Source organism: Furipterus horrens, unplaced genomic scaffold, assembly GCF_987537825.1.
Source record: "Furipterus horrens unplaced genomic scaffold, mFurHor1.1.pri manual_scaffold_11, whole genome shotgun sequence".
Taxonomy (NCBI): domain Eukaryota; kingdom Metazoa; phylum Chordata; class Mammalia; order Chiroptera; family Furipteridae; genus Furipterus; species Furipterus horrens.
In genome coordinates, this window is record NW_028327181.1 from 43,101,383 (window position 1) to 43,128,147 (window position 26,765).

The 26,765-nt window shown below is 42.5% G+C and overlaps 2 pseudogenes; both read left to right on the forward strand.

Moving 5' to 3' along the window:
• Nucleotides 1-22,640: 22,640 nt before the first annotated feature.
• Nucleotides 22,641-23,544, forward strand: LOC149997409 (ras-related protein Rab-28 pseudogene; annotated as a pseudogene).
• A 177-nt stretch (nt 23,545-23,721) lies between these two features.
• On the forward strand, nt 23,722-26,261 carry LOC149997410 (matrin-3 pseudogene; annotated as a pseudogene).
• Nucleotides 26,262-26,765: the final 504 nt, after the last annotated feature.

The following is a 26,765-nucleotide window of genomic DNA, read 5'->3' on the forward strand; positions in this document are numbered from 1 at the left end:
CTTCCTCCTCCTCCTTCTCCCCTTCCTTCTCCTTCTCCTCCTCCTTAAAGCAGGCCCTTTAACATTTCTTGCAATACTGGTTTGGTGGTAATGAACTTCTTTAGCATCTTTGTGTCTCAGAAACTCTTTATTTTACCTTCATTTTAAATAATAGCTTTGCTGGGTAGAGTAGTCTTGGCTGTAGGTCCTTGCTTTTCATCACTTTGAATATTTTGTATCACTTCCTTCTAGCTTTAAGTGTTGAGAAATCAGCTGACAGACTTATGGTAGCTTCCTTGTAGCTTATTGTCTCTCATCGCTTTTAAGATTCTCTCTGTCTTTAAACTTTGCCTTTTTAATTCTGATGTGTCTTTGTGTGTGCCTCTTTGGGTTTATATTAATTGGGACTATCTGCACTTCCTGACCTTGTGTGACTTTTTCTATCACCAGGGTTGAGAAGTTTTCAGTCATTATTTCTTCAAATAGGTTCTCAATCCCTTGCTCACTCTCTTCTCCTTCTGGTACCCCTATTATGCAGATATTATTATGTTTTGTGCTGTCCCAGAGGTTCCTTAGACTTTCCTCATTTTTTAAAATTTTCTTTTCTTTTTGATGCTCTGCCTGGGTGCTTATGTTCTTGTCTTCTAATTTGCTAATTGGATCCTCTGCTTCATCTAATCTGCTGTTGATTCTTTCTGTGTGTTCTTCATTTCAAATATTGTATTCTTCACTTCTGACTGCTTCTTTTTATGGTGTCTATGTCCTTTTGAATGCTTACTATCTCTTTAAGTTTTCACTGAGATCATCCATTCTTCCCTGAAGGTTTTTGAGTATCCTTATAAACATTGTTTTAAAATCTGCATCTGGTATCTTAGGTGTTTCCATTTCATTTAAAAAATTTATGGGGCTTTCTCTTGTTCTTTCATTTGGGGCATATTTCTTTGTCTCCCTATTTTATCTCTGTGTTTTAGACTGACCTTTTGTGACTCCCAAACTTTTTATGATGGCTTTATTAATATGTAGGTGTCTTATTGGCTCAGTGGCAAAATCTTCCAAATTCTTTTAGCTCAGTGCTTCAGAAATATTTTTGTGGGTTATATGCACCTTCCTTTTGTAGTTGAGTCTCCAATGCTCTTTGCTTTTTTGTGAGTGGGATTAACTCTTCTGAATGGCTGGCTATAAGGATAAACCTTGATCACCATGTATAAGTCACTGTGCAGGGGCTGCCCCTCGAGGTGCATTTGTACCCAGTAGGTTTGGGTGCTTGCTGGAATCCCCCTTTTGGTGTGCCCCTTGTATGGCTAGTTGGGTGGAGCCCTGATGTGGTCCAAAACCCACCACTGGTTGTATTAATTCTGAGTCCACTTAGGTCGGGCTCAGATATAGGTCTATGTCAGATGTTGTATGTAACTGGCCTTGGGCTCACCATGTGGAGCTACCATGCTATTTACTGTTTGTGGCTGCATCTACTGGGCTGTGGTGTGCATGGGAGGGGCCAATCTGTGTACAAAGGTTGACTTTCCCCAGCTTAGAGCAGATCTAGAAAAGGTTCAAGGCTCGCTGAGGTCCACCATCTACCTGTCAGCTACTCTGCCTCCCCCTGAGATTGCCTGGTCTTCCTCCAGAGCCTTCTGAAAAAAAGACTCTAGCGTGGGCCCAGGCTGGCCAAGACCCACAGACCCATCCACAGGTTGCAAGCTTGGAAAGGCAGGGCAACATTGATCATAATGATGGAGCCAGTGTGGCCCCTACTCAGGTGCCGTGTGGTCAGGCACTCAATGAGCAGCAAGTGGCCCCTACTCCAGAGCCATACCACTCAGTTTCTGCCAGAGTCTCCAACTCTAGCTCTCCCCAGAGAAGCACACAGCAGTTTCAGGTTGGGTGCAGCCAGCTCTCCCCTCTGCAGGAGCAAGCTAAGCAGGACAGAGCCATAGAGAGACTTGGGAGACAGATCAAAGTAGTCTCCCATTGGGAGTAGTGCAGGCCAGGTGTGCTGGAGGGGACCAAGCACTTTGTCCTGGTCTCAAACAATAGCCTCCAAGGGAGACACACTCATAATGTCTCAGCTCTGAGCAGCACTCCCTTTCTCCCACAGACCTGAACTCAGCAGGATATGGGCCCTGGGACTTGGGATGGCAGGTCCAAACAGCCTCCCATTGGGGTGGCACCAGCAAGCCTATAGGAGACGTACCAGCACCTCCTCCTCTTCCTGGGCAAAAGTCTCCAAGGGAGACATGCACCAAAGGTCTCAGCTTAAAGCAGCTCTCAGATCCCCCCACTGTGACTGAGCTCAGCAGCGCAGGGCCTCTGGCTGCTGGAAAAGCAGGTCAAATGGGTCTCTCATTGGGGGAAGAGCACAGGCTGAGCTCTCAGGGGAGCCAGGAGTACCCACCCCCCATCATGCAGTCATACAGCCCAGTACCCACTCATCTGACTCCTGGACAAAAGCCTCACCAGGAGAAGGCACTCTGAAAGTCCCAGCTCTGCATGGCACTCTGGTCCCCACCCCCTGCCACACACACACACACACACACACACACACACACACACACACACACACGGGACTGAACTCAGCAGGGTGGGGTCACAGGTAGGCCAAGTGATTCAACAGATTGGGGGGGTGGTTGCTGATGCTGTGCTCAAGGTAGGGAAGAACGGTCCCTGTTCCAAAGCTGCACAGTTCAATTACTGTCTGAGTCTCCTCCAAGAGCTTTTCCAGAAAAAGAGCCCCCCAAGTCCCTGCTGGGTGCAGCCGGCACCGCCATCTGCAGGACCCGAGCACAGCAGAGCGGTGGCACCAGTGGTTGAGGGCCAGACAATGCACTCCCCAGGCTGGTGCTGTGACAATAGCAGGACTCCACCCTGGAAGGTGGCATCTGGGTCTCTAGCAGACACCCTTCTCTCCCCAGGTGGATTGAATCCCCACTGATTTTCACCACCAGATACTGTGCAGGCTCCTCTTCCTGTCTTTTGCTCTGGGTGGGGGATCCCTGCATGGGGTTGAGACCCCACACTGCTGGGAGAGGGCATTTGCAGCCAGGGTCGCCCTTGGGCTTCTCAGCTGCCACACGTGGGTGCCGGGGCCAGTGATTTCCACCCTTCACCCTTCTTACTAGTCTCTACGTGGCTTTTTATGTAAATCCTTCATTATAACATTTTTGTTCAGCTAACCTTATTCAGGTTGATTTTTCTATAATTAAGCTGTAAATCTGTGTGGCACCAGGAACAAGTGAGTGTAGCTTCCACCTACTCTGCAGCCATCTTGGAATCCCCCTAATACATATTTTAAAAAAAGAAGTTCTTTAAGTCCTGGAGATTTTTGAGTATGTACATGATAAATTATAATATATATGGTTGAAGCTATTTCACTGTCTATTAACTAGAATTATTTTAGTATTCCTTATTGAATAAATGCTGTAATTTGTTTGCTATGAAACTTATTATTGAATGTAAACTTATTTTTCCACATACATAAAAACTTACATCTTAATCAGAAGGCTTAATCGTATTGAAATTGCTACTTTTTTTTACTATGTTTGCATAGAAGAATGCCTGTTTGTTTACATTTTGTAATGGTTTCTTTTAGTTATATTTTTAATGAAAAGGTCTGGGTAATGTAACAATATTGATTAATTTTTTTAAGTAATGTAATGAGTAATACGAGAAATGTGCCACACTTCTTAAGTTTTGCATAATGTGAAATTCAGTTAAAAGAACTTGTAGCTTATAATGACTTTTTAACTGGTGGGATATTATTTGCATGATTTTCCTAAAATTTCTGAGTGCATGGAGTACTTTTTGTCTAAAATTAGTTTTCCTTTGTCAGCCCTTCAGAATATTATTCTTTATTCGGATAATTGAGCCTCTTACCCACAGCAGTTTGTCTTCTGGGATACACCACTGAGGAGAGGGGTTTCTGCCAGTCTTTCCAGCCTGAGTTTGTGCAGTTTAGGCACTGCTATCCTGCAGCCCTTTTTCTAATTGGGGTACCAAAGGTGCTCATAAAAGCTGATGAGGCCTCTCAACATTTTCTCATCAGTGGTGAAGACAGAATCTTAAAATAAATTTGGAGTTCCCTCTGTTTTATAAGTGCATTGATGGCTTCAGTTTCTCCATCTCCTGCCATTTGGGCTCTAAGGGATTTATATTGGTAAAAATAAAGACGTGGAACATTCATATGGCCTCTATGAAGCATGAGGGGGAGGGAGAGAAAACATTTCTTTCTTAAGGGTGTTATGCTCATCTTTTGGAAACATTAATGCAGTGTTTTCAAATAATCATATTGTACTTTAAGACAACTAGATGAAATAAAAGGAATTGAAGAATGCATTAACTTGCAGTAAGTATTTTGATAAATGAAGTTTCTCCATTGAAGAAATTATTTAATAAGTAAAAGGTAAGAAATTTCATTGAAATAATAAAGCAATTTAAAAATAAATTGGTAAAAAGAAATGGATCACCAAGTAGAAAGTTATTCAACCAAGAGGAGAATCAAGTGGATATTATTTATTGGTTAGTAAGTTTATTTGTAACCTTGATTATATTAAAAGATGCCTTTCTGTTTGCATCTCTGTATTAATAAAAATGAACAATTTTTAAAAAAATTTCTGAACCTTCCATCAGTTTCAGTGATATGTTTTTCTTCTACCAGGCACAATTACCTTTCCCTAGTTCTGCAGAATGACAAAACAACTTGCTTTCATCTCTTCCTCCTCCTGGCTCTTATTGATGGCTGCTATGTCCTTTTTCATGCCGGTGTTATTCTCTGTAAGTTCCTTGTAGTTGCCCTGGAGTTCCTTGTAGTTGCCCTGGAGTTCTTTGTAGTTTTCTTTGAGCTTGCTGAGCTCGTTGAGCTTCCCTATAATCCATGTTTTGAATTCCATGTCTGATAGTTTGCTTTCCTGTATTTCATTTAGCACTCTTTCTGGGGATTCCTCCTTTCCTTTCGATGGGGGGTTGTTTTCCTGTCTCCCCATTTTTGTGACTGTTCTTGTTTGTTGCTGCTTCTTAGATTGATCTGTACTTCCTGGCTCTGCCCCTGGTGGCAGCAGATCATGTACCAGTCTGGCCCTAGGCAGCCTGTTGGAGGCTACCAGGGATCTACTGCCTTTGTCTGTCCCCTTTAGTTGTTAGTCTATTCAATCTGTGATCAGCCGTCAGGCTTAAGCACCGAGGGTGGGGCAGATTAATTCCTGCAGGCGGGGCTTTTGCTTCCCCTCAGGCTGATGCCACTTAGAGGGGAGTGGACTGCCTGTGGCATGGGGAATGAATCAGCACTGGGACTTGGTCGGCTGTTCCCTCAGTTCTCTCCCCAAAGCCACCACCGCAAATTCTCCCCAAGCATCTCCAGTCCTCTCTGCCCTCCCTCTGCTTGAGCCCAGGGTAAGTAGGTGCCAAAATATTTTCATACGTGATCCATTTAAGAACTCTTTGTCTCCAGCTGTTTCTTTCAGGCCAGCAAAAAAACCCTGTGGCTTTTCGCTTTTCACAGCTGGATGCTATTTTTCTTTCTGCTCTGTTGCTGTAGCCTGGGAAGCCCAGCTGGGGGTTTAGACCCTGACCTTTTCAGGGGGATCCCCCAGCTGCTGAGCTGTTTCTCAGTTCCTTCAGCTGCCACTTGTGAGAACCCAGCCAGCCCTTTCATATCTCTGCACTTCCTACCGGTCACGTTGTGATGAGGTGGCCTTTTCTATCTCTCCGTGATTATAAGACTTCTCTCCAGCTAGTGTTCAGTTGGTTATTCCAGATGATTTCTCCACAATTAAGTTGTAATTCCAGACTGGTCCTGGGAGGAGTTAGTGTAGCTTCCACTTAATCCTCTGCCATCTTTAATTTTAAAGTCTTAATGATATTCTTCAAGTTTCTTATGCAATTTAGTAAAATTCTCTTTTCATATATTTATAAATCAAAATTTTTTATTTATTGAGTTGAGAGAGAGAGAGACATTTGTTGCTCCACTTATTTATGCACTCATTGGTTGACTCTTGTATGTGCCCTGACCAGGGATCTAACCTGCAACCTTGCTATATCAGGACAATGCTCTAAACAGCTGAGCTACCTGGCCATGGCATAAATCAAGTTTTATAACATCTACTTCTCAGATAATATTTTACTATTAAAGTCTCCTTTAACTAAAAAAGCAGATTTTCAGTCATTGGTTTTAACTGTCGGCTCATTTATTTCAGATGAATAAGTACTGTTCTCCCAACATTGAGAAAAGAACATCAACATATATTTTTAGAAAAAATAGGGCAAGAGTATACTTGTGGGCAAAGTGTCACTTATCAGAAACAAAAAGTATGGATGAAGAGAAAGAAAAAGTGGGAAAATTACCTCACACATAATGTCAAAGGTTTACCCCACCTGCACCAATATATCAGATATTTTTCAAAACTTAAAAAGTTCCTGTGGATTATTCTGATCTATTAATCTTTTGTACATTCCTGCTCCACACTAAACTGGTTGTACTGTTTTATTTTGAAATGAAAGACAAATTTCAAGATAGCAAGCCTTGGTATAGACACTGTAGTTGATGTACTTTGTTGGCTCATTGTCCCTCCCATGAGGTGCTTCCTGCACTCCATTCTGGTAGGCACTGGGACATACGGCCCAGTTCTCTGGTCAGAGCAGTGCTCTCCCGACAGAGGCCAAACCAAATGCATTTCATCTCCAGGCAATTTGAAGTGAAAGCAAGTGGGACCCAGTGTCTGTGTCAGTGGGCATTCTAAGCATGGACAACTGTGGGGTGGGATCATAAAGTGACTTTGCTTCCTATCATCCCTTAAAAATATATTCAGTTTGCTAATCTGCCTTCTCATGGATGAAGGAGGTTAGAGAGGTGGTGAGTGTCACTTTGTGATAAGAAATGTTTCCCAGGTTGTGATTACAACATTTATCCTGTGGCATAGTCAAATCTGAAAATAAATTAAAGTTGGGGCTCCTTCTCCCCTGGTCTTGCATTTCTGCCTTTCCTCCACAGCTTGCTCACTGTGACCCTCGCCCCTTCAGAGGACAAAACAAGAGAGCAAGGATACACAGAGGTGCAGGGAGAGCACACAGGGCGGGGTGGGAGTGCCATCAGCAGGGATCCTATTCTCCGGGAATTGTGTGGACTTTTGAAAGACTCACTCAGTGCTGAGGATTCTCCCCTGAATTTCGCTTAGCCCTGGTATGTAGTTTATTTCAGATGGTTGTTTTTACTTAGTCAGCACCTAGGATTATCTTCTAGGAGATCTAATTAGCCCCTCCAGCAGCCCTGTGGATAGTACCTAAGAGGACCCCATGCAGGCGGATCATGTCTTGACCATGGGAAGAATTCATGCATCTTTTGCCCCAAAATTTGCACCTCACAGGTGTACGTATGCCTTCTTTCAACTTAACCAGGAACAGCTAGTCAGGCTATCCCTTGCTCCTTACGTTTATTCAGCAAAACTATACATCAGGCCACTGAGTCCTTAAACTCCAGGGGACACATATCAAGCTCCCCAGGTGGCCTGTTGAAGCCTCTCTTACTCTGTTTGAACTATGGGGCAAGCAACCTCTTACCCCCTTTTATCTGTGGAACTCTTCCAAACATTTGGAAATCCTCTTCAATCAATCTCTGTGATACTCTCAATACGGGTGAAAGGCTTAACAATCACTAACAATTTCTCAGCTGCTCCAATTTTTTTCTTGGCCAATTCTGTATGGTGGCCTGCTCACAACTCACTTTAGGTATTTGATATCTGTTGTCTTAGAGTCTTAGGAGAAACTCCCACTTTAACACCGTGTTGCATTTAAGCAAAGGAGGAGCAGGACTGGAGTGGAGGTGGGGCGGTTCTCTCTCGGCACAGGCGTCCCCAGAATGCAGGCCGGATATGCTAATCCAGGATGGCTCTGCCAGGGTCATAACTTGTCCACCATCTTCAGTTGTCTCCCCTCGGTCCCTGTCCAGTCAGCACCCCAAGGCCAAGCTCCGACAGAGGAGACAGCCCAGTGACCCCTCCCCTTGCCTCCCAGGTCCGAGCTCTGGTCTGGCGGAGGACCTGTGCTTCTAGGGTGCCTCCCGCAGGTGCGGAGGGCGCTGTCCAGACCGCGGTGCTGAAGCGTCTCGGTTTTCTAGGCCTTTGCAGGCAGTGCAGCCTCTGCGCCGGCCCCTCCGGGCTCCTCCAGGCCCGAGCGGGCCACACAGACCCAGGGCTCCGCAGCGACCTTTGGCAGCTGCCTCACTCTTCCACCCGTCGGGCCTTTGACCAGAATCTTCTCAGGAGATCCGACGTTCCCTGAGGAGGCCTGCGAGGCCCGCAGCGTGGACAAGGGAGGGAACCCCCGTCCACCTTTCCTGGAACAGGTGGGAACTCGCGCACGACAGACACCTTCACTGCGGCTCAGACCTGCCCTGTGGGTCTGAGACGGGGCTTGGCCCGAGGGAGCCCCTCCCACTTCTAGGGCCTCAACCCTCCCCCAGCCTCAGGAAAGTCCCTAAATTTCCCACGTGCACATCCCAGTGAAGACCACCCCTCTCTAGGCTGAGTGACTCCCAGCTGCATAGATATGGCGCTCCGTGCCCCCAGGTCCTGTCAGGGAGACGCATCCAGGCATCCCGCTGAAGGACAAAATGACTTTGGGTCAGGACTTTGGGTGGAGACGGCAAAGTCTCCCCGGAAGTTGTGCAGAACCTGGATGGCACTGAGGCTGGGAGCACAACAAGCAGGGTACAGGGCAGAAAATACGGGCTGGCAGGAAGGTGCGATGAACAGCCAGATGGGCGCCGGTGGCCACGACCAAACCTCCTCCGGACTCACCAGCTCCCTCCCCTGGCTGTCCCTGGCCCGCCATTGCCACAGCGCAGGGGCCGCGGGCCTCCTTAAGCCATGGAGGGGCCAACGTGGGACCAGAAGGAAGGCGAGGTCGTGGTCAAGAAAACAGGGTTTGGAGGGCGTCCCAGCGGAGCCTGCTACCGGCCCTCTGGTGGCTGAGGGGAGGGTCCTGTCCTAGCAGCGCGGCCAGTTGCACGCGGGCCCTGCCCTGCTCCAGCCCCCGGTGGGGGGCTCGGCCCGGTGTGGACAGTGGTGCTCTGCATGTTTCTGGACCCTCGCAGCCTGCACCCCTCCTTACCCAGGAGACCACTGGTGTGGGAAAAGGGGCGTCAGGAGTCCTAAACAAGAGAGGTTGATACCAGCCACAAGAGGTCATTTAAGCCTTCACCTTTGTCTGTGTGGATAACGGTCAAGACACCGGGCAAGTCCCCTGTGGAAAAACACCTTGATAGTCATCCATTGACAGATGGTTAATGTGAAACATATTATTTTGTTACATCTTAACGCAGACCACATTAATGATACATTTAACAAAAGTTTTTATCTATTTTTATTTTTGTTTGTCCCCACCTCACCCCTGCAGGCTTCATTGTGTAGCCCAGCCCTTGTGATTTTAATACCCCTAGTATTTTTGGCAGCTAGAATGAAATAATTTAATTCTTAATTAAGATATAAGTATAGGTTTTAATTAAATGTTTCAATTGCTTCGGTTGTCACATAGATTATAGTCAAAGATTAAGAAAGTATGTTAGTCATGTTCTAAAGGCCTACCTGTAAAGCAAGTTCCAGGAAAAATGTTTAAAAGTACACTTTGCATCCTGGCTAGTGTGGCTCAGTAGACTGAGCAGCAGACTGCGAATCAAAAGATCACTGGTTCGATTCCTAGTCAGGGCACATTCCTGGGTTGCAGGCCAGGCCCCAGGTTGGGGGGGTTGTGAGAGGCAACCAATCAATACATCTCTCACACATTGATGTTTCTCTCCTTTTCTTCCCCACTTCTGGTCTCTCTAGAAATAAATAAATAAATAAAGTTTTAAAAGTACACTTTGCTCAAGATAATAGAAAATACAGCTAGTTAAGCAAAAACAATGATAGTTTAAACGATAGGTGTAATTATAAGATGTCTAGTTTCTGCTTTAAAGATAACTCACTAACACACAATGATGAGGTATTTTGCAGAATCTTGGTTCTCCAACCCAGCACCCCTGTTCTCACACTAGCTGCTGATGTGTCGTTTCTTTGTCAAGGAGGAGGAAATAACTTCAGGACCACAAGGACAATTTATAATTTTGTTTTGCAGAAAATAGAATGTCTTCAAGTTAGCTATGACCAGCTGCTGACACCCAGGGGTCTGAGGTGAAAAAACATTATCTGTGACTAAAGAAACACAGCCTTCTCTCTCAGTTCCCTGGAAATCCCCTTCCCCTACTCCTTAGCTGCACAAAAACTCCCTACTTTTGCTTTGGGGTGGGGGGTGTTGAGAGATCTCATTCTCCTGTCCCCTTGCCTCAGCCAAATCGAATAAAATTCCTCTACCTCCAAGCACTGGGGTCTTAATGCTGTGACCTATTAGCACATCTGGTACACGAAGCTGAATTTTGGGAGGTGATTCTGCAACAACTGTGGTACAATTGAAAAACCACTTAGCAAAGTTTGTAACAGCAATTTTGGTTGAATGCTTGGCCAATGTCAGGGTTAACTCAATCAACCCTTTAAACTTGAGGTGCAAAAGAGGAGAAAAACCCTAAAAATTGTTTTCATTCAGACTATGTTCATGGAGGTTGTATATACATTTGCTCATCTAATCCTCAAAGTAAACGTGTTGCTTAGAGATTCGCAACCCACCCACTTACAAATGAGGAGAACCACGGTTCAGAGAGGATTCACAATATAACAGAACTCTGTGGCTGAACTACAACAAGGCTAGAACCTCACTCTGCCTTATTCTGAAGTTCAAATTCCTAAACATGTTTGTCTTCAGGGGTACACATCAGCCTATCCATGGCTGCCTCTGACACGCACAGGGCTGGGCTCATCTCCCTGCCCTGCACACCAATGCACAAACCTCTCAGCATCTTCCAAGCACATCGTGCAATCCCAGCTGAGCTTGTTAAATCAACGGGCTCCATGAGTATCTCCAACACACTCCACGTAGCTTGAGTTTCATGTATTCTCGTTTCCCTGATAATGTTTTCACTACACGGATGAACTAGATAATCTGATAAAACATTTCAGTTTATTGCCATAAAATCTACAGATTTCCCTGCAATTACAGTATAGCTTGTTTTCTCCTTTCCTCCTTAAAACTGAAGTCATGTCAGCCCCTAGCTAAGTTCTGTTTTTCTAATTTATGCCTAAATTCCTACAAACTTCATGTCATTGATTATAAAGTACATCTGTTATCAGCAACCTCTCCATCACTCTTCCACCTGCTTTTTCTTCTTAAACTTACTAAGTGTCTTTGATCTTGAAAAGAAAATTCCTCTGCATGTCTTTCTACAACTCCAGCTCCATCTCTTTCTTCCTCTTTGTAAGGAAACTGAATGTTCAGTTCCATTTCCTTAGGTATTCAGCCTCTGACTTTCTAGTATCGCTGGTCATCTCTTCATATGCAGATCTTGCCAAGATAACCATGATCGTTCCATATGAGTGCTGACCTTCATTTACTTGGGCATTGGCCCTTTAAGAGGCTCTCTTGTCTCTCCCCAGTGGGCAGAAACCCTGCTGCTTTTCACAGCCATGTGTTATTTGGGTTTCTTTCCCAGTTCTGGGGCTGTAGGCTGGGGAGCCCAGTTTGGGGTTTAAACCCTACACTTCTCAGGGGCAACCCTGCCCCAGCCACTGAAATATTCCTCTAGAACTTTAGCTGCCACCCATGGGAGCCCAGCCAGCCCTCTCACCCCTCCCCCTCAACTCCCTATCAGTCACATTGTGGCGAAGTGGCTTCTGTCTATTCCTGGTTATAAGGCGTCTCTTCAGCTAGTGTTCAGTTGATTATTCAAGGTGATTTTTAAAACAATTTAGTTGTAATTCCAGTTTGGTCCTGGAAACAGGCTAGTGTAGCTTCCCCTTACTCCTTGCCATCTTGGGGCTCATTGGTCTTCATTTACTTGGAAACAAAGAATAACTGGACCATGACCTCCTTTTGAGGCTATTTTTCCCAGGGTCTTCTGACATCTCAGTCTCCCGAAAGTCTTCAAACTACTGTACATACTTCTTGCCAGAGTTCTTTGCAAGGTCCTCCTCAAAAGTACTGGTTGAAATGTCCCAAGATTCAGTTCTAGCCCCTGTGCTCTCCTTTGAGTGTACACTGTCTTGCAAATCTCATGCATTTCTTCCATTGCTTCAATTCCTTTTATTGTTGTCTCTGTGGTGAAAATGCCTGAAGATTCATGTATCCTTATTGTGGCGATCACTTCGTAAGGTACATAAATGTCGAATCACTATTTTCTACACCTGAAACTAATGTAATGTTGTATGTCAACTATAATTTTTTAAATAAATGAAAACCAAAACTTATTCTATTTTCATGTACTACAGGAAATTAAAACAAAATATATCAAATTGAAGCCCAGTACCTCTTCCTCAAATAAAAATTACTTTTCTTCTTGTCTCCAATCTCAAATAATAGCTCCACTAGATATCCAGTAATTAATCTTTGACCAACCTCTCAAACTACAGATACAATCAAGCATTGCTGCTATTTCTATTATAAGCAGTTAATTTCCACACCAACACCCATAAAATACTCCCATCCCATAGTCATAATGCTCAGTCTCAGTTTAAACTTCAGTTTCTTAGATAGTACAATCATTAATATTAAAATGTAAAGATAATGTTTCAATCTCCAAATGCTGGTTACAAATTTTGCTGAGCTCTTTTTCACATAAGGAAGTGAACTTGGTATGTAATTTTTCACACCACCAGTTACAAATGGGGACCTGCAAGACAGAAAGCTGAGTTAACAAACAATTAAGATTGTCACTGGGTCATGAGAAATTGTATAACATGTCACTTGTCTCAAGTAAAATGAGCTAAAGTAAGAATTATTTTTAAAATATTATTGATGAGTTTGCTATCATTAAAGCCAGGAGAGTAAATGTATGATATAATATTATTTTTGGTGTAAATTAAACCTTTAAAAAAAGGTTTCTAGGTCCTACTGGATAGCTCAGTCGGTTAGTACATCATCCCAATATCCCAAGGTTGTAGGTTCAATCCCCAGTGAGGACACATACAAGATTCAACTGATGAATGCATAATGGGTGGAATAACAAATACGTGTTTCTCTCCCTGTCTAAAATAATAATGATAATAATAATAGCCCCACTCTAAAAAAAAAATGATTTTTAACACTCCTACTTTGCAATTTTTCAATCTTTTTTCAAGTACTTTAAAGTTACAGGTAAAATGAGACCTTAAAATGTTTAATGAAAGCATACTCTGGGAGCACTCCTTTCCCCTTCCACTTTGGGCCACTTAGAACCCGTATTTTGTCCGTTCCTCTCACCATTGCTTATGTTTCTTCTCTCTCTGAATTTTACAAAATACTTCCTCACGTTATGAATACGACATTAGAATGCCTCAATGAATAGCTATTGTAAAAACAAGTCTTGATAAAATACTACATGAGAAGATAAAAATAAAACACATTTCAAAATAAAACTTTTCAGAAAGTGGAAGTTGCTGCTGCAGTAGAATTATCTGTTTAAGAAAAACGTGCCTAAAGAAGCCGAGGACAAAGCACTATCCTCAGCCCATGGGGCCGCAGACACCAAGAGTTCACCTCTCCGGGGAATCCCCCCCTCACCCTTCCACCCACCCAGATCTGCAGGCAAATGAATGGGCTTTATCAGAATCAGAAAGGCTGACTCTCGCGCCTTCTTGTGCTTGTGGAGGAGCAGTGCAGGGAGTTTTGCGCTCACTCTGGTGGCCTTATGCCCCCTGCCGGCCACCTGCTGAATCATTGGAAACGAATTTTTTATTTCATCTAAATATGTTCACAGCATTCTTTTTTCTTTTCTTTTCTTTTTTTAATATGTTTTATTGATTATACTGTTACAGTTGTCCCAATTTCCCTTCCCTCTGCTCCCCTCCACCCCGTGGTCTCGCTCCCTCCAGTTGTCCCCACCTTTTAGTCCATGCCCATTGGTTGTGCATATAGTTCTTCTCAACATCTTCCTATCTACTCCACTCCCTCCTACTAAGCTTCTTAATTCCTGTACCATCTCCCTCCCTTCCCTCTTCCCCCTCCCTGCTGACCTCCCCCCAATATGTTCCCCATATCTATAGTTCTTTTTCCACTCTCGTTGCCTATTTAGTTTGCCTTTGTTTCAATTCCCTAGCTTCTGTTGGTTCTTGTGTTGCAGTTTTCATTTTAATGTTCATAGTTTTGATCCTCTTTCTCCTAAGCAAGTCCTTTAACATCTCATATAACAGTGGTTTGGATCTAATGAACTCTTTCAGTTTTATTTTGTCCTGGAAGCACTTTCTCTGCCCTTCTATTCCGAATGACAGCTTCACTGGATAGAGTATTTGTGGTTGTAGGTTTTGGATTTTCATTACTTTGAATATTTCTTGCCTGCAGGGTCTCCCTTGAGAAATCAGCTGATAGTCTAATTGAGACCCCTTTGTACATGATTCTTTTCTTCTCTCTTGCTGCTTTTAAGATTCTCTCTTTAACTTTTGACAATTTGATTATAATGTGTCTTGGAGTGGTTCTCCCTGGATCCAGTTTTTCTGGAACTCTCTGTGCTTCCTGGACCTGTAAGTCTATTTCCTTCCTCAAATTCGGGAAGTTCTGGTTTATTATATTTTCACTTAATTTTTCAATTTCTAGTTCTTCTTCTTTGCCCTCTGGCAATCCTATAATTCGTATGTTCGATCTCTTATAGCTGTCCCAGAGGTTTCTAATCCTCTTCTCACTTTCCTTGCTTTCTGTTTCCTCTTTCCACACTGGTTGACTGATTGTTCCTTCTCTGTGTTCCAGTTTGTTGATTTGAACTCTGGATTTTATTTCCTCACCACTTGTCTCATATGTGTTTTTGTTCTTTTCAGTATGAGTGGTTTTCAATCCTTTCTCATCTTTTCCAGATCTTTTGTTAATTCTGTAAGCCACCTGATAACAATGGCCCTGAACTGAGCCTCTGACAGGTTTCTTATTTGTTCATCTGTCAGATTCCTCATCTGCAGCCTGGTGAGCTGCGCCACCGGGATTTCTATAGTTGTCTGCCTCATTTTGACAGATGCGTTTTGCTTTGCTTCTTGGGCCAGTTGTAGGGGGTTGAGCCTGTGTACTCGTCACAACCCAGCGACCGGCGGCGATCCGCAACCTATTTAGCGGCGCTGTGGCACTTTATGTGGGGGCGGGGGTCCAAGATGGATTCCTGCCATTATTCTCTGCTGGGAGACCGGGATCCGTCCTCCCACCCTCTGGGCCTCACCGTGCAAGGCAATGCGGTGGCTGCTTTTCCCAGAGTTGGGGTCACGAGCTGCTGCGGCTCGATTGCAGCCAGGATTGCTCTCCCTGCCGCTGTCCCTGGTGCTACCGCAAACAGGACCACCCGCTTTCGCTCTTCCTACCTGCCCAAAGGGCGCCGCTGGTTTATAACTTCATATGTTGAGCTTCCGTGTAGTTTTATTTTCTGGAGTTTCTAATTATCTTTTGTTTTGAGGTAGTTGTATTCCTTTCTAGTTGTAGAGGGAGATCGAGCGTGTCAGTCTAAGCCTCCATCTTGGCCGGAAGCCTCTTTTTTTTTTCTTAATCAAACTATTCCTAATCCTACTTATTGTTTACAAGACAAAAACTGTTAATTTTGAAAGCAAAAAATGTCTTCTGAAAATAAACTTTTGACCATCTATGTGAAGGTTCAGAAGTTAATAAAAGGGTCACAGTTCTGCCAGCTTCTCATCGCTCAAATCGCTATTTCACCCCCATATCAGTCTTACAAGAGGATACCAGGAGAGGTTAGTAATTCAATAACCATTTTATGTGTGTAGGAATCTAACGGAAAGAGCATTGCGGTCGGGTTGTGGGCCTGAGTTTGAATTCTGGCTCAGCAATTAATTCTCCTAAGTGACCTGAGATAAATCCAAACCTCACACTGGCCTGAGAAGGCTGGACTGATGAGATCACTAGAGTCCCTTCCCCTTCTAAAATCCATCATTCTATAGAATTAATATTGATTTAGATGTTGGTCTTATTTCATATTGAAAGTATTCTATTTAAGTGATATTACTGGAACTGTTCAAGCTTCTGAGCAGATATGGTTTCTGCTGCTGTTCTGGTAGCATTTAAAAATCTTATTTCAGCCTGGCTGGTGTGAGTGAGTGGACTGAGTGCCAGCCTGAGAACCAAAGGGTTGCTGGTTCAATTCCCAGTCAGAACACATTCCTAAGTTGCTGACAAGGTCCCCAGTTGGCGGCATGTGAGAAGCAACACACATTGATGTTTCTCTCCCTCTCTTTCTCCCTCCCTCTTACTTTCTCTTAAAATAAATAAAATATTTTTAAATAAAAATCTTATTTCAATATCTATTATGCAGAAATATGATGTCTTATTCCAAATTCCAGTCATTGTGAAACCAGATTTCTAGTTTTAAATCAAAGGTTATGTCATCTTTTTAAAAATATTTTTTATTGATAATACTATTACAGTCGTCCCAATTTTTCCCCTTTGACCCCCTCCACCCAGTACCCCCAAACACTCCGGTAATCCTGTCCCTTAGTGTATGTCCATGGATCATGCCTGTAAGTTCTTTTGGCTTCATCCTTTCCTATACTATTCTTAACATCCCCCTGTCTATTTTGTATCTACCAATTTGTACTTCTTAATCCCTGCACCTTTTCCTCCATTCTCCCACTTCCCCCTCCCAGCTGATAACCTTGCAAATGATCTCCATATCTGTGATTCTGTTCCTGTTCTGCTTGTTTGCTTAGTTTGTTTTTTAGATTCAGTTGTTGATGGTTGTGAATTTGTTGCTGTTTTAATGTTCTTAGTTTTGACCTTTTTCTTATAAAGTTCCCTTTAACATTTCATATAATAATGGCTTGGTGATTATGAACTCCTTTAGTTTTACCTTGTTTGGGAAGCACTTTATCTGTCCTTCTATCCTAAATGATAGCTTTGCTGGATAGAGTAATCTTGGTTGTATGTTCATGCTTTTCATCACTTTGAATACTTCTTGTCAGTCCTTTCTTGCCTACAAAGTTTCTTTTGAGAAATCAGCTGACTGTCTTATGGGAGCTCCTTTGTAGGTGCTCTCTGCTTTTCTCTTGCTGCCTTTAAGATTCTCTCTTTATCCTGAACCTTTGGCATTTTAATTATGATGTGTCTTGGTGTGGTCCTCTTAGGATCTAACTTGTTTGGAACTCTCTGTGCCTCCTGGATTTGAATGTCTATTTCCTTTGCCAACGTAGGGAAGTTTTCTTTCATTATTTTTTAAATAACATTTCAATTTGTTGTTTTTCCTCTTCTCCTTCTGGCATCTCTGTGATTCAAATGTTGGAACTTTTGGAGATGTCCCAGAGTCTTATTGTTCTTGTTTTTTTGAATTCCTGTTTCTTCTTGCTGTTTTGATTGAATGTATTCTTTTTCTTCCTTATGTTCCAAATCATTCGTTTGAATCTCAGCTTCATCCCCTCCATTGTTGGTTTCCTTTGGATTTTTCTTTATTTCACTTAATGCAATTTTTACTTCTGCCCGGGTCTTTTTTATGCTGTTACCATACTCAATGAGTTCTTTTAGCATCCTTATAAACAGTGTTTTGAACTCTGCATCTGATAGGTTGACTATCTTTATTTCATTTAGTTCTCTTTCTAAAGTTTTGTTCTGTCTTTCATTTGGGCCATATTTCTTTGTCTCCTCAGCTTGACAGCCTCCCTGTGTTTGGTTCTGTGTATTAGGTAGAGCTGCTTTGACTCCCTGTCTTAGTAATGTGGCCTATGGTAGAAAAGCCAACTATAAATTGTGTGGGGTGGAGCCTTAGGTAATTGCTGGGGGTGGGGGTGGGGGCAATCCACTTCACCACTTTGTGGTTCTGTGTGGGGCAGGGCTCAGAGAGGGAACAGTGCTACTGCCTGGGCTCTGGAGGTTTGCCCAGGAGGAAGCTGTCTCCTGGCACTTGCCCCCTTGCTAGTCACTTCAGTTTCTCCCCTTCCCCCCATATACTACTTGTGCTCTTCCTACTTTTGCCCTGGTGCTGAATCCCAGAGGGGGTGGGTCTGCATTAGTCCATTGCAAGCCCTTTAAGAGAACTCTCTTGAGAATCCCACAGTTTCTTCTTCACCCCAACCCCACTGGTTTTGCAGCCAGAAGTTATTGAGACTTATCATCCTGGCACTGAAACCCTGGGCTGCGTGGTCTGGTCTGGGGCTGGGGTCACCTGCTCCCAAGGTGTCTCTCCTAATTTTTATCCACCACATGTGAGTGTGAAGCCACCCATTCTGCCACCTCTCTGCACCTTTGCATCTCCACCCCTCCTACCCATCTGGATGAATGTGGCTTCTTTAAATCCTTGGTTGTCAGATTTCCATACAGCTCAATTTTCTAGTTGTAATCTAGTTGTAATTTGTAGTCTAGTTGTAATTTTTGCTGTGGTTGTGCAAAAAGGTGAACTATGTTTACCTACACCCCCATCTTGGCCTGAAATCCTTTTTCTTTATGTAGTCTATAGCAATGTCTTCACTTTCAATTATAATTTTATTACTCTGTTTTCTTTTTTTTTTGGTTAGTCAAGGTAAGATTTGTCAACTTAGTTTATCTTTTCAAACTTTTGATTTTGTGGATTCTATCTACTGATTTCCTATGCTCTATTTCATTTATGTCCACTATAATCTTTATTATTTTCTTATTTCCTCTAACTTTGGATTTAGTGTCTTTTAGTTGTTCTTTAACATGTAAATTAAGGTACTGGTTTGAGAACTTTCTTGAAGAGAATATACAGAGTACAATAAGCAAATGAGAAGATGTACAACATCTTAAAACTACAATGAGGGCCCTGGCCCAGTAGCTCAGTTGATCGAGGCATCATCACATACACCAAAATGTTGTGAGTTTGATCTCCAGTCAGAGCACATATGGGAGGCAGCTGATCAATGTTTCTCTCTCATATGTTTCTCTCTCCCTTCCTTTCCCTCTAAAATCTATTTAAAAACATATCCCTGGATGAGGATTGAAAAAATTTAAATATAAAATATTAAAACTACAGTGAGATATCACAAAACATCCATCAGAATGGCTAAAATTTTTTAAAAAGTACTTGCCACATTAAGAGATGGTGAAGAGGCAGAGAAATCAGGTCACACACATTGCTGGTGGGAATGTAAAATAGCACAGCCACTGTGGTAAACAATTAGGTAGTGTCTCAAAAAAGTACATGTGAAACTACCATTTAATGCAGCAATTTCTCCTAAGGATTTACTCAGAGAAGATAAAATATTAATGCTTACAAATATATATATATATGCTGTATGATTCCGTTTATGTAGAAGTTATAAAATATCAAAACATAGAAGTGAACAGGCAGAATAGAAACCAACTCATAGAAACAGAGAACATTTTTTATTGTTTCCAGGTGGAAAGAGGTTAGGAAGATGGGTGAAAAGGGGGGAGGGATTAAGAAGTACAAATTGATAGTTACAGAATAGTCATGGGGGTGTAAAGTATGGCATGGGGAGATAGTCAATAACATTGGAATAACTATGTATGGTGCCAGGTGGATGCTAGACTTGACAGGTGATTACTTTGTAAGTTTTATGTGTGTCTAATAACTGGGTTGTATACCTGAAACTAATGAAAAAATAAAAATTATTTTTTAAAAAAACCTAAAATGAGAGAACAAACAAGTGGTTTTCAAAAGTTAAAGTAGGAGAGGCAGCAGGAAAGAATGGAGTGTGGCTACAAAAGAACAAATGTGGGTTCCTTAGAGTGGTGTTAATGTGTCAGTGTTACTCTCCCAGATGTCATGTTGAGCTATAGTTTTCTAAGATGTTACTATTGAGGGAAACTCGGTGATGTGTACATAAGCTCTCCCTAATATTTTTACAACTGGATGTGAAGTAAAATGTTTAAAAATAGGGATCATAAAAAAGTGGAGTAGCCAATGAACTTCCACATGACCTAGGAACATGAACAATGGTGTGGGGATTGCCTGATGGAGAGGGGGGTGATGAGTGGAGAAGGCCAAGGGGGGGGTAATTGGGACAAATGTAATAGTATAATCTATAAAATATACCATATTTTTTGTTTCGTAAGATGCACTTTTTTCCCCCTGAAAGTGGGGAGAAAATGTCTGTGCGTCTTATGGAGCAAATATTGAGTCACAGACCATGATGTGTATTACCTGATCTGTCAACGGTGGCAACAGCTGTTAGAAGAGGAAGCGGTGGGCCCACAGGAAACCCCTGGGATGCTTAAATGTCCCACTTTACTGCTGAATCTCAGGACGTCTGGTCAGTATGAAGATAGCGAAGAAAGTGATATCAGTGATTGTGAGCAACTGAGTTTCATAAATTCTCACACTAGCGATGATGAGTTCTTGGAGTTCCCAGAAAACTAGAATAGTACTTGAACCTTAAAGTCTCTGCTCATTTGTTAATGACAGTGATGATGGTTCTTAATACCACTGTTGACTGCTGTTCACTTTACATGGTTGAAATATTATTCTGTTATATTTTATTACATATTTTAGTATATCATTTGGTTCAGAATTTTTTTTCTTGTTTTCTGTCTCTAAATCTAGGTGCATCTTATGGTCAGGTACATCTTATAGTGTGAAAAATATGGTAATTTTTTAAAAAGGAAAAATATAGGGGTCTTTCCCAGCAAATCAACGGCTATGTAAGGACCAAGGAAAGACCCAACTGATGAGTCAAGAGATTCCTTTCAGAATCCAAGATGGTGGATGATATACTCACCTCCTCCCAGACCAAATTGGAATTACAACTAAATTATAGAAAAATAATTCTGAATAACCAGCTAAAGACTAGCTGAAGAGAAGCCTTATAACCGAGGGTTTACAGAAGCCAGATAGAGACTGCTTCGAACAAGTTGTTGAAGACCAGTCACAGGCAGCATCTGACACTGGTCTGAACCAGATTCCCTCCCAGAAGCCCAGAACCAGCACACCTAATAGCCACATTCAGACAACATCAGAGCAAGATTCAATAAGCTTCACAAGCACACATCCAATGGGAGATCTTGGAGAATCCAAGATGGTGGCAGATTAGGTGGAAGCTACACTAACCTCCTCCCAAGACCAATCTTGAATTACAACTAAATTATAGAAAAATCATCCTGAACAACCAACTGGCGAACAGTGAGATAGAAGCCTTATAATCAAGGACTTAGAGAAGAAGGCAGCCACATTGAGAATAGAAGGAAGTGCGAAGGCACAAGAGGGCTGGCTGAGCTCCCACAAGTGGCAGCTGAAGTTCTGGAGGTATATCTCAGCTGTGGTGGGGGGCGGTCCCGCTGAGAAGTACAGGGTCTAAACCCCAAGCCAGGCTCCCCAAACTAGAGCACCAGAACTGGGGAATGCACCACATTATCCAGCTAAAAAGTAGTAAAGTTTTTGTCCATCAGGGAATGACAGCTAGAGACAGAGACACCCTTTTAAAGGGCCAATGCACAAAATTTTGTTTGCAGCCACCTACCCTGGAGTCTAGCAGAGGGAGGGCAGAGCAGACTAGAGCTGTGTGAAGAGAGTCTGGGGTTGGTGGCTCTAGGAAGAGAGCTGAAGAGTTAGTCACCAGGATCCCTGTGTTCACTCATCCCCCTATATTGCAAAAGCCAACTTCTTGGGCAGAGCACTCCCCTCCATGCAGCATTGGCCTGGGGGAAGCAATGGCCTCACCTGCAGGAAAACATCTCACCTGACTTGGTGAAGCTTAAGCCTTTCTGAGGAGTACAGCTAGAAGCTCTTTGAGTGAATAAGCCTAACAAGAAGTCTGCAGGCAGAGGCAGATATCTGGGTGCTTTAAAACTTTAGCTTACCCTCCCCCAGGCTCAGTGTCAGGAAAGACCAGCCTTGGTGCACAGCTTGGTTGTTTCAGCATGCATCCAGGACCAGCAGAAGAAACCACAAGCTGTGGATTGCTGATTGCTCCAAACAGGTTGTCAAGGGCCAGTAACATGCAATATCTGACAAAATTCTGCATCGAAGTCTTTGCAGATCTACTTAAAACATAGAAACAAACACAAAGACGCAAGCAAAATGGAGATACAGAGGAAAAATCCCCAAATGAAGAACAAGAGAATTCTCCAGAGGAGCTAAATGAAATGAAGGCAAGCAATTTTTTAGATATAGAGTTCACAGAAATAAGTGTAAGGATGCCCAACAGCATGAAAAGGACATAGAAATAATAAAAAGAACCAATCAAAAATAAAGAAGCAATATCTGAAATAAATAATACACTGGAAGAAATAAACACTAGGTTAGATGAAGCAGAGGATTTAATCAGCGATTTGGAAGAAAAGGTAGGAAAAAACCAATTAGAGCAACAAAAAAAAAGTTTTTTAATGATAATAGTTTAGGGGCCCATTGGAAATAGCATGAAACACAACAACATCCATGTCATAGGGGTACCAGAAGAAGAAGACAGAGAGCAAGGAATAGAGAACATATTTGAAGAAATAACGACCAAAAATTTCCTTAACTTGGTGAAGGTAAAAGACATGCAAACCCAGGAAGTCCAGAGAGTCCCAAACAAGATGGACACAAAGAGGTCCACACCAAGACACATCATAATTAAAAATGGCAAACTTAAAGACAAGGAGAGAATCTTAAAAGCCACAAGAGAAAGCAGTTAGTTACCTACAAGGGAGTGCCCATAAGACCGTTAGCTGACCCTTCCTCCCCCTGCCTTGGGGGTGGGGTGGGGGGAGGCGGACTCGGTTGCCCGGACACCATGTCGGACTCCGAGGATGAGAGCCAGGACAGGAAACTGAAAATCGTCGTGCTGGGGGACGGCACCTCCGGGAAGACCTCCTTAGCTACGTGTTTTGCTCAAGAAACTTTTGGGAAACAGTACAAACAAACTATAGGACTGGATTTCTTTTTGAGAAGGATAACATTGCCAGGAAACTTGAACGTTACTCTTCAAGTGTGGGACATAGGAGGGCAGACAATAGGAGGCAAGATGCTGGATAAATATATCTATGGAGCACAGGGAATCCTCTTGGTATAAGATATTATAAATTATCAAAGCTTTGAGAATCTAGAAGACTGGTATGCTGTGGTGAAGAAGGTGGGTGAGGAGTCAGAAGTGCAGCCACTGATTGCACTGGTGGGCAACAAAATTGATTAGGAGCATTTGCGAACAGTAAAACCTGAAAAACACTTACGGTTTTGCCAGGAGAATGGTTTTAGTAGCCACTTTGTCTCAGCAAAACAGGAGACTCTGTCTTTGTTTTCAGAAAGTTGCTGCTGAAATCCTTGGAATCAAGTTAAAGCAGAAATAGAACAGTCACAGCATATTGTCAGGGCAGAAATAGTGAAGTACCCAGAAGAAGATCATCAGCGTACCAACTCTGCCCAGAGTAGACTCTGTTCAGTACAGTAGTGCAGAGGGTGGTGAAGGCAGACATTGTAAACTACAACCAGGAGCCTGTGTCAAGAACTGTTAACCCTCCTAGAAGCTCTTTGTGTGCGGTTCAGTGAGCGCCGGTTTCTTTGTCTTGTCTGGTCTGGCCGCCCCGCGCCTCTGTGTGGGCCGAGGACCCGGGCACTTGCCTTATCAGCGCCCATCTTTGTAGTTCAGTTCACACTTCCCTCCCGGCCTGCCTCCCAGCCGCAGGCAGCTCCTTGGACTGGAAGGAATTCAGCTGCGGGACCACACACTTTGAATTCAAAATGGAAAGCCCATTCTCTGGAATTACACTGCTTCATTGAAAAAGAATAGTGGTCTTTTTTTTTTTCTCTGTGGCCTCGGCGGAGGGTGGAGTGGCCCCGCCGAGCTCCGGACAGTTGCAGCATAGATGAAAGTAGGGCATTCTTGGCCCTCCTGAAGAGAGGAAATTAGTGGCAGGTGGACAGTCTATGGAGTTTTCAGGTGCCTTCACCTGAGTGAGAAACCTGCCTCCAATCAGGACCTCAGATGTCTGACAGGCAGCCCTGCCTGCACCAAGATAAGTAATGTATGCAGTCCTTTTGTCATGAGTGGAGTCAACATATCAATGGAGCAAGTCACAGTCGTTGATGCCAGCTTCTTCTTGAAATCTACCCAGAATGGAATCCTGACAATGATACAGGACACACAATGGGTGATCCATTCATGTTGCAGCAATCTACAAACCCAGCACCAGGAATTCTGGGGCCTCCACCTCCCTCATTTCACCTTGGGGGACGAGCAGTTGGACCAAGAGGAAATCTGTGTGCTGGCAACGGGAACCTGCAAGGACCAAGACACATGCAAAAAGGCAGAGTGGAAACTAGCCGAGTTGTTCACATCATGGATTTTCAGCGAGGGAAAAACTTGAGATATCAATTACTACAGCTAGTGGAACCATTTGGAGTCATTTCAAATCATCTCATTTTAAATAAAATTAATGAGGCATTTATTGAAATGGCAACTACAGAAGATGCTCAGGCTGCAGTGGATTATTATACAACAACACCAGCATTAGTATTTGGCAAGCCAGTGAGAGTTCATTTATCCCAGAAGTATAAAAGAAGAAACCTGAAGGAAAGCCAGACCAGAAGTTTGATCAAAAGCAGGAGCTTGGATGTGTGATACATCTCAGCAACTTACCTCATTCTGGCTATTCTGACAGCGCTGTCCTTAAGCTTGCTGAGCCTTATGGGAAAATTAAGAATTATATACTGATGAGAATGAAAAGTCAGTCCTTTATTGAGATGGAGACCAGAGAAGATGCAATGGCAATGGTCGACCACTGTTTGAAAAAGGCCCTCTGGTTTCAAGGGAGATGTGTGAAAGTTGACCTGTCTGAAAAATATAAGAAATTGGTACTAAGGATTCCTAACAGAGGCATTGACTTACTGAAAAAAGATAAATCTCGAAAAAGATCTTATTCTCCAGATGGCAAAGAATCTCCAAGTGATAAGAAATCCAAAACTGATGGTTCCCAGAAGACTGAAAGTACAACTGAAGGTAAAGAACAAGAAGAGAAGTCAGGTGAAGACGGTGAAAAAGATACAAAAGATGACCAGGCAGAACAAGAACCTAGCATGCTTCTTGAATCTGAAGATGAGCTACTTGTAGATGAAGAAGAAGAAGCAGCACTGCTAGAAAGTGGCAGTTCAGTTGGAGATGAGACAGATCTTGCTAATTTAGGCTATATGACTTCTGATGGGAAAAAGGAATCGTCAGACAAAGCTGTGAAAAAAGATGGGAATGCAGGTTCTTCAGCTGCACAGAAAAAGCTTAAAAGGCGTCGTTTCCCAGGGAATATGGAAGGTTTTGTCACTCCAGATGAGGTTGGTGATGAGGAAGATTCGGAACTTCAGAAACTTTGTAAATCGGGCATGGCATTTAAATCTGGTGACAAAAATGATGATGGTTTGGTTGAAATTAAGGTGGACAAGATGGAGGAACTTGATCAAGAAAACGAAGCAGCGCTGGAAAATGGAATTAAAAATGAGGAAAATGCAGAACCAGGCGCTGAATCTGCTGAGAATGCTGATGATCCGAACAGACACAAGTGAAAATGCAGATGGCCAGAGTGATGAAAACAAGGAGGACCATACAATCCCAGACGAGTATAGATGAGTATCAGCCCAATGTTCCTGTTGGTATAGACTATGTGATACCTAAAGCAGGGTTTTACTGTAAGCTGTGTTCACTCTTTTATACAAATGAAGAAGTTGCAAAGAATACTCATTGCAGCAGCCTTCCTCATTATCAGAAATTAAAGAAATTTCTGAATAAATTGGCAGAAGAACGCAGGCAGAAGAAGGAAACTTAAGATGTGCAAGAAGCTTAATGATCTCAAAGGAAATAATGGTTCTTTGTTTTTAATGTTAACCTTTTTTAAATACAATACTGATAGTTAGAAAAAAACCATTGTACTCTTTTGTTTTAGTGGAAAAAAATAATAGATGTCTGTTCATGTGTTAAGTGATATAGCAAAAACACATATATGGTTAAGTTAATGAAGAATTGTTTTTGTTTTATCAGAATGGTAACAGACACGTACTTTGTAGAGTCTGACTTCATAAACTACTTAAGACAATTTGCAGCACTAAGAAAAAGATATATGAAACTATTCAAAGAAATGAAATTTAGTAGTTCTAAGCTTCAAAGAAATGTCAAAACTTTTGATTCCATTCAATAAAGAACAAAACCAATTGTATCTTTATTACTTTCATCTGAAACATTCCACATTTCAATCTGAGCCTTGCAGACTTTTCATTTTGAGTTTGAAGCTTTTTGTATTGCATTTCATTTTTGGAGAACTTCATTAACTGAGAGTAGCAATTTAAATACAGGTGCAGTTTTCTTTTAATGTTATGTTGTTGTTTAGGTAATAAGATATATTAAGTAATTGGCTTTAGATTTTGTAATTTTTTTCCCTGAGTTTCTGCTAGATTTCGTATTCTAGTAATCAATGTATTTTCAGTGAAATGTAAAAAAATTCCCATTCTCTTGACCAGTATTAATTTTTTGAGACGTTATTGCTTGTCACTTGAATCCTGTAGCTGTCATACCCCTGGTATAAGCAACATCTGATTCTTGAAGTGTGTAGACCATCTTTTCATATTTTCAAGATGTAATTTTACACTTCTGCATTTTAAAAACAGTTTGGCCATAATCTAGACGCACACTTCTAATCCATATACCTGCACATGTGACCTTTGTGAACAGAAATTTGCATGTATAATCTGTGTTTACTTGTAACTTTCTGGTTATATACTGCTTATATCTGTGGATTCAATTTTCTGAAGTGAATACAATAAAAACTTAGGTCATGTGTATTGGTTATACATGTTTGGGAAAAAAAAAGAAAAGAAAAAGAATAGTGTTGGTTCT